This window comes from Equus caballus, chromosome 1, assembly GCF_041296265.1.
Source record: "Equus caballus isolate H_3958 breed thoroughbred chromosome 1, TB-T2T, whole genome shotgun sequence".
In the NCBI taxonomy this organism is placed as follows: domain Eukaryota; kingdom Metazoa; phylum Chordata; class Mammalia; order Perissodactyla; family Equidae; genus Equus; species Equus caballus.
The window spans coordinates 179,620,617-179,630,847 of record NC_091684.1 but is presented as its reverse complement, the minus strand read 5'-3'; the positions used below and the strand labels follow the sequence as shown (position 1 = coordinate 179,630,847).

Here is a 10,231-nt window from a genome sequence, read left to right as displayed (position 1 = left end):
AGGACCTGGCCATCCACTTCTGAAAAAAATTGGCAGTGAAAACCCTATGAAAAGCAGTCAAGCCTTGTCTGAGACAGCACTGCAAGGTGAGAGGTTGGTGCAAAAAGATTGGGCAGGGTTCAGCTCTGCTGTCTGCAGGGCCTCTGTGAGTCAGAACAGACCGGACAGCACTAACAAGAAAACTTATCCTAAGGACCCTATATGATCAGGCTTCTGCCAAAGTCTTTAACTTCATTTTCTAAGGCCGTCTACCCTGCTCACTCCAATCCAGCCACACTGGTCTTTTTGTTATGCCTTGAGTACATCAATCATGTTTCTACCTTGAAGCCTTTGCAGGCACTGTTACTCCTCCCTAAAATATCTTCCGTATAGTCACCTGGCTTGTGTACTCCACCATTTAGGGATGTATTTGTCTTCACTGAGGTCTTGCGGGACCACCCTATCACCCATGTCTCTGCCTCATCTGTAAATCATCTCTATCCCCCATCTCCATCGGCCTCTTTTATTGCCCTCATCTCTATCTCCTTATCTGATTTTATTCCTCTTTATAACGCTTAGCAATGACATTATACTATATATTTATTTGATTATGTTCTGTCTCCCTGGTAACAAAATAAGCTCCAAATAGGCAGAAACTTGCCTATTCTGCCCACTGCTATTACCTCATGCCTAGAAAATAATTGATAATATAATTGACTCTCCCCTCTCCTACGGCATCCATCACAAAATAGATATTTGTGTTCACTCTTTCTATATTTCAGCTCCCACTTTCTCCTTTTCAAACTCCAATCTGCATTTCATCCTCCCCAATCCATTAAAACACCTCTTGTTTGCATATAAGAGAACAGGAGCTTTCAATCACTGTCAGTAATGGAGACAGTAAAATCCTTTTGGAGATCAATTTTGCAACATCTAATCAAGTTTCCAGCGCATCTATGCTATAACCGAGAAACTCCATATCTAGTTATATGCCTCAAAGAATATATAAGGAATCATGTGCGAAGATGTTCATAGCAGCATTATTTGTAATGGAAAAATATTGGATATAGATTAGATGCCAATAATTAGAAGAATGAGCAAATACATTTTGGTATATTTATATTCAGCAGTTATAATCCATGAACTAGATCTACATGTATCCCCAGAGGCATCTAGGAAATGTAACGTTGAGTGAAAAAGTCAAATATCATAATTCATTGTTATATTTATAGAAATTAATAAACGTTGAAAAACACGTACTAAATAGCAGTATATTTGTGTGGTATATGTGCATGCGAATGCATGTATGTGTGTGTGTGTAGTTAAAATATAAAAACATGAACCAGATAATGTTAAACCACTGAACGAAGAAAATGACAAAACTCAAAGTCTCTTTCTGTCTCTGCCTCTCTGTTTGTTTCTCTCCCTCTCTGTCTCTCTCTCAGTGGCAATTCATAAATCAATGTCCAACGTCCAAGTCATTTTTAAATTTATTAACCTAGAACTTGAATAATGACTTTCTAAATCTTCGTATTTCATATTAAATGCCATGTTCCAAATGCCTTTGTTCTGATTTTTTTCCTTTTTGTACAAGATGCACAAAACTCAATGTATAGCTACTTGTGATTTACATAGGCGTGCACCCACAGAAACACCTCAGAGACTAAGACATTGAGCATCCTCAGCACTTCCAGAAGTTTCCCTTATGCCCCTTGTCAGTGACTACTATTCTGACTTCTATTATCATAGATTAGTTTTGTCTTTCCTTGCACTTCATATAAATGAAAACATACCCTAATGTGTCTAGCATCTTTTCCTCAAAATAAAGCTTTTTAAAGAAATTTATACTTGTTGTGTATCATTAGTACACTTTTTATTACTGTGCTGTATACCATTTTATGAATATATCACAATTCATTTATTGACTTTCCACTAGATGAATATTCAGGTTGTTTCTAGTTTTTTGCTTTTATGAATAAAACTGCTATGAACTTTTTTTTATGTATTCTTTGGCAAATATACACTCTTTTCTCTCTCTCTCTCTCTCTCTCTTTTTTTTTTTTTTTTGAGGAAGATTGGCCCTGAGCTAGCATCCACTGCTAAGCCTTCTTATTTTGCTGAGTAAGATTGTCCCTGAGCTAACATCTGTGCCCATCTTCCTCTATTTTATATGTGGGATGTCTGCCACAGTATGGCTTGATAAGCCATGCTAGGTCGATGCCCAGTATCAGATCCAGTGAACGATGGGCCACTGAAGCAGAGCGCACAAACTCAACCACCACGCCAGCAGGCTGGCTCCTACATTCCTTTCTCTTGAGTGTATATCTAAAACTACAATTGCTATACATTAGCTTTAGATACTGTTGAAGCATTCTCCAAAGTGGATGCAAAAATTACACTTCTGGCAATTATTTATGTGATTTCTAATTGCTTTATAATCTCACCAACAAGTAGTTTATCCAGTTTTTTTTATACCAATCATTAGGGTGGAGGTTGACATAGTGGCATCTTTTTGTGGATTTAATTTGAATTTATATTAATGATGTTAGGCACCTTTAATATTTTTCTCCATCATTTGGATATACTATATTGTGAACTTACTCTCCACAACTTTTCTCTAATTTTTTAAGTATCTTTGTTTGTCTTTATTGTTGATGAGAAGCTGTCCTTTTTTTCCTCTCTCTATAAGGCCTTTAGTAGGTTTATGTGTAGCAAATATCTCATCCCAGTAATTGGTTTGATGTTTTTATTTTCTTAATGATTTACTTTGTTGAACAGAAGTTCTACATTTTTTTTTTAACTGAGGTTATGAAAGTTAACATCCTTGTGAAATTACAGTTGTACATCATTATTAGTCATGTTGTGGGTACACACTTCACCCCTAGTGCCCTCCCCCACCCCACTTTCCCCTGGCAACCACCGATCAGTTCTCTTTGTCCATGTGTTAACTACCACCTATGAGTGGAGTCATACAGAGTTCATCTTTCTCTGTCTGGCTTATTTCACTCAACATAATACCCTCAAGGTCCATCCATGTTGTTGTGAATGGGATGACTTTGTCCTTTTTTATGGCTGAGTAGTATTCCATTGTATATAAATACCACATCTTCTTTATCCACTCATCAGTTGCTGGGCACTTAGATTGGTTCCATGACTTGGCTATTGTGAATAATGCTGCGATGAAAATAGGGGTGCATGGAACTTTTGGAATTGCTGATTTCAGGTTCTTAGGATAGATACCCAGTAGTGGGATGGCTGGGTCATAAGGTATTTCTATTCTTAACTTTTTGAGGAATCTCCATACTGTTTTCCATAGTGGCTGCACCAGTTTGCATTCCCACCAACAGTGTATGAGGGTTCCCTTTTCTCCACAGCCTCTCCAACATTTGTCACTCTTGGTTTTGGATATTTTTGCCATTCTAACAGGTGTAAGGTGATATCTTAGTGTAGTTTTGATTTGCATTTCCCCGACGATTAGTGATGATGAGCATCTTTTCATGTGTCTATTGGCCATCCGTATATCTTCTTTGGAGAAATGTCTGTTCATGTCCCCTGCCCATTTTGTAATTGGGTTGTTTGATTTTTTATTGTTGAGTTGTGTGAGTTCTTTGTATATTATGGAGATTAACCCTTTGTCAGATAAATAACTTGTGAATATTTTTTCCCAATTAGTGGGCTGTTTTTTTGTTTCAATCCTGTTTTCCCTTGCCTTGAAGAAGCTCTTTAGTCTGATGAAGTCCCATTTGTTTATTCTTTCTATTATTTCCCTCATGTGAGGGGTTATGGTGTCCGAAAAGATTCTTTTGAAGCTGATGTCAAAGAGTGTACTGCCGATATTCTCTTCTAGAAGACTTGTTGTTTCAGGCCTAATCTTTAGGTCCTTGATCCATTTTGAGTTTATTTTATTAAATGGTGAAAGAGAATGGCAGATTTTCATTCTTTTACATGTGGCTGTCCAGTTTTCCCAGCAGCATTTGTTGACGAGACTTTCTTTCCTCCATGGTAGGCCCTCAGCTCCTTTGTCAAAGATTAGCTGTCCATAGATGTGTGGTTTTATTTCTGGGCTTTCAATTCTATTCCATTGATCTGTGCACCTGTTTTTGTACCAGTACCACGCTGTTTTGATTACTGTAGCTTTTTAGTATGTTTTGAAGTCAAAGATTGTGATGCCTCCAGCTTTGTTCTTCTTTCTTAGGATTGCTTTTGCAATTCGGGGTCTTTTGTTGCCCCATATGAATTTTAGGATTCTTTGTTCAATTGCTGTAAAGAATGACATTGGAATTCAGATTGGGATAGTGTTGAATCTGTAGATTGCTTTAGGTAGTATGGATATTTTAACTATGTTTATTCTTCCAATCCATGTGCATGGAATGTCTTTCCATCTCTTTATGTCGTCATCGACTTCTTTCAAGAAGGTCTTGTCGCTTTCGTTGTATAGATCTTTCACTTCCTTGGTTAAATTTATCCCAAAGTATTTTATTCTTTTTGTTGCGATTGTGAATGGGATTGAGTTCTTGAGATCTTTTTCTGTTAGTTCATTGTTAGCATACAGAAATGCTACTGATTTATGTATGTTGATTTTATACCCTGCAACTTTGCTGTAGTAGTTGATTGTTTCTAATTGTTTTTCTATGGATTCTTTGGGGTTTTCTATATATAAGATGATGTCGTCTGCAAACAGCGAGAGTTTTACTTCTTCGTTGCCTATTTGGATTCCTTTTATTTCTTTTTCCTGCTAAATTGCTCTGGCCAAAACCCCCAGTACTATGTTGAAGAAGAGTGGTGAAAGTGGGCACCCTTGTCTTGTTCCTGTTCTGAGGGGGATGGGTTTCAGTTTTTGTCCATTGAGTATGATGTTGGCTGTGGGTTTGTCATATATGGCCTTTATTATGTTGAGGTACTTTCCTTCTATACCTATTTTATTGAGGGTTTTTATCATAAATGGATGTTGGATCTTGTCAAATACTTTCTCTGCGTCTATTGAATTGATCATGTGGTTTTTGTTTCTTGTTTTGTTAACGTAGTGAATCACATTGATTGACTTGCGGATGTTGAACCATCCCTGTGTCCCTGGTATAAATCCCACTTGATCATGGTTTATAATCTTTTTGATGTATTGCTGTTTTTGGTTTGCCAAAATTTTGTTGAGGATTTTTGCATCTATGTTCATCAGTGATATTGGCCTGTAGTTTTCCTTCTTTGTGTTGTCCTTGTCAGGTTTGCGGATCAGGGTGATGTTGGCTTCATAGAATGTGTCAGGGAGTGCTCCATCTTCCTCTATTTTCTGGAATAGTTTGAGAAGGATAGGTATTAAATCTTCTTTGAATGTTTGGTAGAATTCTCCAGAGAAGCCGTCTGGTCCTGGACTCTTATTTTTGGGGAGGTTTTTGATTACTGTTTCTATTTCTTTACTTGTGATTGGTCTATTCAGATTCTCTATTTCTTCCTGATTCAGTTTGGGTAGGTTGTATGAGTCTAGGAATTTATCCATTTCTTCTAGGTTGTTCAATTTGTTGGCATATAGTTTTTCATAGTATTCTCTTATGATCCTTTGTCTTTCTTTGGTATCTGTTGTGATTTCTCCTCTCTCGTTTCTAATTTTATTTATTTGAGACTTCTCTCTTTTTTTTTAGTGAGTGTGACTAAGGGCTTGTCGATTTTGTTAATTTTTTCAGAGAACCAACTCTTTGTTTCATTGATCCTTTCTACTGTCATTTTTGTTTCTGTATCATTTATTTCTGCTCTAATTTTATTCTTTCCCTCCTTCTACTGACTTTGGGCTTTGTTTGTTCTTCTTTTTCTAATTCCGTTAGGTGTCGTTTGAGGTTGTTTATGTAAGATTTTTCTTGCTTATTGAGGTGAGCCTGTATTGCAATGAATTTCCCTCTTAGGACTGCCTTTGCTGCATCCCAAATCATTTGGTACGGTGTGTTTTCATTTTCATTTGTCTCCAGATAATATTTGATTTCTTCTTTAATTTCTTCAATAATCCATTGTTTGTTCAGTAGCATGTTGTTTAGTCTCCACATTTTTGGCCCTTTCCCAGCTTTATTCTTGTAGTTGATTTCTAGTTTCATAGCATTATGATCAGAAAAGATGCTTGATATTATTTCAACCCTCTTGAACTTATTGATGCTTGCTTTGTTTCCCAAGATATGGTCTGTCCTTGAGAATGTTCCATGTGCGCTTGAGAAGAGTGTGTAACCTGCTGTTTTTGGATGAAGTGTCCTATATATATCTATCAGGTCCATCTGATCTAATTTTTCATTTAATTCTATAATTTCCTTGTTGATTTTCTGTCTGGATGATCTGTCCATTGGTGTTAATGGGGTGTTGAGGTCCCCTACTATTATTGTATTGCTGCTGATGTCTCCTTTTAGTTTTGTTAATAGTTTCTTTACAAAATTTGGTGCTCCTGTGTTAGGTGTGTATATATTTATAAGTGTTATGTCATCTTGGTGGAGCGTCTCTTTTATCATTAATACTGCCCCTCTTTGTCTTTCTTTATCTGTTTTGGTTTGAAGTCTACTTTGTCTGTAAGTATGGCAACACCTGCTTTCTTTTGTTCATTATTAGCTTGCAGTATTGTCTTCCATCCCTTCACTTTGAGTCTGTGTTTGTCTTTGGGGCTGAGGTGTGTTTCCTGGAGGCAGCATATTGTTGGATCTTGTTCTTTGATCCATCCTGCCACTCTGTGACTTTTGATTGGAGAGTTCAATCCATTCACGTTTAGAGTGATTATTGAAACGTGGGGGCCTACTGTTGCCATTTTATCACTTGTTTTCCGGTTCTTTTGCATTTTGTCCTGATGGAGAGCTGTTACTTTGTGTTATTGTCCTTCTGCTTATCTCCTTTGTTCTGGATTTTGTAACTCCTTTCCTTTTTTTGATTTTTCAGGAATGAGGTTCTTCCTGAGCATTTCTTTTTTTTTTTTTTTTTAAAGATTTTATTTTTTCCTTTTTCTCCCCAACGCCCCCCGGTACATAGTTGTGTATTCTTCGTTGTGGGTTCTTCTAGTTGTGGCATGTGGGACGCTGCCTCAGCGTGGTCTGATGAGCAGTGCCATGTCCGCGCCCAGGATTCGAACCAACGAAACACTGGGCCGCCTGCAGCGGAGCGCGCAAACTTAACCACTTGGCCACGGGGCCAGCCCCTTCCTGAGCATTTCTTGAAGAGGAGGTTTTGTGGCGATGAACTTCCTTAACTTTTGTTTATCTGGGAAAGCTTTTATTTCTCCCTCATATTTGAAGGATATTTTTGCTGGGTAGAGTATTCTTGGCTGCAGGTTTTCGTCCTTCAGAGTTTTGAATATTTCATTCCAATCTCTTCTAGCCTGTAAGGTCTCTCCTGAGAAATCTGCTGATAGCCTTATGGGATTTCCTTTGTAAGTTATTTTCTTCTGCCTGGCTGCCCTTAGTATTTTCTCTTTGTCGTTGACTTTTGCTAGTTTCACTACTATATGCCTTGGGGTTGGTCTTCTTGCGTTAATAAAGTTTGGAGATCTATTGGCTTCTGTTACATGAAGTTCCACCTCTCTCCCAAGTTTGGAAAGTTCTCAGCTATTATTTCTTTGAACAGGCCTTTTTCCCCCTTCTCCCTCTCTACTCCCTCTGGTATACCTATAATCCTTATGTTGCATCTCCTAATTGAGTCGGATAATTCTCGGAGAGTTTCTTCATTTCTTTTTAGTCTTAGTTCTCTCTCCTCCTCTGTCTGCAGCATTTCTATATTCCTATCCTCCAAATTGCTAATTCTGTCCTCCATATTATCAACCTTACTTTTCAGAGAGTCCCGATTTTTCTTAATCTCCTCCATTGTGTTCTTCATCTCCAGTATTTCTAATTGGTTCTTCTTTATAGTGTCAAGCTCTTTTGTGGCATAGCTCCTGAACTCATTGAGTTGTCTATCTGAATTTTCTTTTAACTCGTTGAGTTTTTTAATAATGGCAGTTTTGAAAAATATGGAACGCTTCACGAATTTGCGTGTCATCTTTGCACAGGGGCCATGCTAATCTTCTCTGTATCATTCCAATTTTAGTATATGTGCTGCCGAAGTGAGCACCAGAAGTTCTACATTTTAACAAAGACCAATTAATCAATCTTTTTTATAGGTAATTTTTTCCTATTTATCAAATAAATGTTTATCCCAAGTTCATGAAGATATTCTATTATTTTTATGCTAGAAATTTTATCTCTCACAGGTTAATTTTTAAGCATAGTAATAAATAAGTGTAAAGCTTCATATTTGCTATATAGATAACATTTATTCAGCACAGTGTATTGAAGAGAAATTCACTTCCCCAGTGATCTACAGTGGCATTTTATCATGTTGAAATTATCGTGTATGTGTCAGTCCATTTCCATATTCTGTTTTGTTCATTTTCTCTTTTGTACATTAGTCTGTCAATAAAACCCTGTTTTAATTATGTAGTTTTGTATTAACCCTTAACTTTTGATAGTGTAAGTCCTCTGTTTTACAATATTATCTCTGGCTTATGTAAGTCTCCCATATTTTCACCAAAAAAAGTAAGGAAAGTGATAAAAGAAAAGACAGAAAATAAAAGAGAGAGAATCTTTTGAGATTCTGAATTATATTGCTTTAAATCTCTACATCTATTTGGGTAGAATTGACACCTCAAAATATTGAGTCTTTTAATGCAAAAATATGAAATGTACCTCTGTTTGTTTGTGAGTTATATAATTTCTCTCAGTAATATTTTGTAGTTTTCAGTATAGAGAATTTTTTTTTTTCAGGAAGATTAGAGCTGAGCTAACTACAGCTAATCCCCCTCTTTTTGCTGAGGAAGGCTGGCCCTGAGCTAACATCAGTGCCCATCCTCCTCTACTTTATATGTGGGACACCCACCGCAGCATGGCTTTTGCCAAGCGGTGCCATGTCCGCACCTGGGATCCAAACTGGTGAACCCCAGGCTGTGGAGAAGTGGAATGTGGGCACTTAACTGCTGTGCCACAGGGCCGACACCTCAGTATAGAGAATTTTTTTTAAACATTTAGTAGATTTATTTCTAGGTTTGTATTTATGTCATTGTAAATGGAGTTCTTGAAAATTATCTTGTCATTTGGTCACTTGATCACTTGACTAGATGGAAATAAATATATATAAATCAAAAAATTTCTCTATATAAATACAAGTGTGAGGAATTAATAATAGAAATATTCCTCTCTTTTTCTTTCCCCCAATATAGCGCTGACCTGTCAATCATTTTTTGTTCCATTTTTCTCCTCCCTTTCTCTGCCCTTGCTACCCCTTTCCCAAAATGTCCTGAGAGTCTTCACCTATTTTCCCAATTGGAAATTCTCCTGGCTTAGATCTCTTCCCAAACCTGCAGTAACCATACTCTTCAAGGTGTCAGGAAAATGAAAGAGGCTTCTATTTAACAGCACCCATCTAGCTTAAAAGGAAGTTTTAACTGTAAATAGCATGTTTTCTATTACAATTAATGAAACAATGCTATGTGTCATGTGAAGCAATACTTTACTGAAATCTGTACACCTCAGATAACATCAGTAATATTATACCTCATTCCTGTTGTAATTATTTTAAAGAACATATTGACAGAGATGCATTACCAAAATAAGGATTTTAGAAATGGTTTCATATAAGTAATGCTTTTAAGGAAGGGAAATCAGTGAGAGAGAAAACAAAAAAAAGATTTCAAGGACGTTGTAGAGAAAATTCTCCCACTGGGAAAGGGTTGGCTAAAATGAGTAAGGACCAAACTAATTCTAAGATTTAAGCTTTCACATGTCAGTCTTTGTTTGTTTTTTTCTTATCATTTATTATATAAATTTAATACACAGGGCAAATAATCTTCAGTTTGCCACCACACCAAATTTTCTTAACTTTTAAATTAGTGCTATATGAATCCAAGGAGATTTATTATATCTTAAGAGAGAAATCTTTTTCTGAGAGCAACCTACTCATCTGTTGAGAAGGATTATCTATGCTTGTAAGGGATCAGTGTACTATTTGATCAAATTAAATGAATGTTGAATATATTACTAACTGTCATGAAAATTCATTTTTCCTCCAAGCATGAACAATATATTTCATATTTCAGATAATGACTTTTTTATGTAGATGATATTATGTAGAATTGTCTTAGGTTAAAGTGGCAAATGGTTGCCTCTATATTGTTCAATTATATTGCACAAATACCTTATTTTTAAATAATAACTGATATCACAATTCCTGCTTTTGTTATAATCTTTGTGTGTAGGATCTGATGTTT

General features: G+C 36.4%; 1 non-coding gene across 1 annotated transcript; it reads right to left on the bottom strand.

The window, feature by feature from the left end:
• Positions 1 to 7,933: 7,933 nt before the first annotated feature.
• LOC111769835 (U6 spliceosomal RNA) lies at positions 7,934 to 8,040 on the bottom strand. Its single transcript, XR_002802645.1, has one exon. It is a non-coding gene; the product is annotated as a U6 spliceosomal RNA (small nuclear RNA).
• Between the last annotated feature and the right edge of the window lie 2,191 nt (positions 8,041 to 10,231).